Consider the following 1,412-nt stretch of genomic DNA (forward strand, 5'->3'; position numbering starts at 1 on the left):
TTTATCTTTTATAAGACCTAATCAATAATCACCGTTGGAATACAAATATATCTATCATGATCAGCTTGGCAAGTCAAACAAAACAAAGCGATGTGACTCTGCAACTATTTAGTATTTAGTTATTTATTTACAACCCCACCAAGGCACCAACCTTTGGACGTTCTTACACGCGCTGCGATGCTGCGTTTGCGTTTCTTAGCGTCCCGCCATGTTGCTTCCATTATCAGTTTATTTGAATTAAATCTAATATAAATTCTAAAATTCTTTTCTTACACCAAAGAAAATGAGAAATTAATTTATACACACTACTTTGTATCTATTTGAACAAGTATTAAGTGTATTAAGTTAGAGAAATACATGTAGACCATATAATCATGGATTTGAATTTAAAGAGTAAACTGTGATCTCTCACCATTAATTTTATAGGTAGGACCAATAATAAATATAAAGGAGAAACTATTCAAAAGTAAAAGATCACACTTTACTCTCTAAAATAAAATTCAAACTTTAAAGGATCCAAATCTTATAATCATATATAAAGAAATCGAAACTTAAAATTGTTAAAATGTCAAATAACTATTTGAAAAAGTCTACTAACTAACTAATTAAAATATCCACTATTAGTTGGATTGAAAAAAAAAATCAAAAAACGATAAAAACATGTAATTCATTCCAAAAAATAATTTTATTATCATAAAAAACAAAAGTCATCTTAAACTTTAATCACTTCATTTTTCTCTCATATTTTTCTTCCATAAAAAAAAAGTCTCATTACGCAGCTTTCTTTCCTTTCATCATGTGTGTGCTTCTCTCTACTGCGCCATTACTTCTCTCCATTGTGCGTTCGCTTCGGTCCGTCGATTTCTTGTTTCTATCCGTTATGTCATTGCCCCTCTTTGGTGCGTCTCTTTCTGATGTGGTCAGCCTTTTCGTCGTGTTCGTCTTCCTTCACCTTCACACATAACCATCGATAGCAGAATTTTGAGAATGCCGTGAAGAAATATGGCACATTATTTTATTGTCATTGTGAAGTCTCAAAAGTTTACAATCTACTGTGAATCTCTCTTCTTAGATTTTTTATTTAACCATTTGAAAAAAGGAGATTCAAAATTTTTTGAGATTTTGGATGTTGCTTTATTTGTAGTTTTGGATGTTAGCTTTTAAATATTGAAGATTGTTATGTTTTGATTTTTTGGATATTTTTTTATTCAAAAAGATTCAAAACCAAAAGAAAAAAAAGCATCCAAAATATAATAAAAGAAACATCTAAAACTAAATAAAAGAAACGTTCAAAATCATTGTAAAAAGAATATTCAAAATCTAAAAAAAATTTAAAACATAACAAAAAAATATTTAAAATTATTGTACAAGAACTTGTAAAAGTGATTCGAAAAAGAGGAGGAGGAGGAGAC

This window comes from Arachis ipaensis, chromosome B09, assembly GCF_000816755.2.
Source record: "Arachis ipaensis cultivar K30076 chromosome B09, Araip1.1, whole genome shotgun sequence".
NCBI lineage: Eukaryota > Viridiplantae > Streptophyta > Magnoliopsida > Fabales > Fabaceae > Arachis > Arachis ipaensis.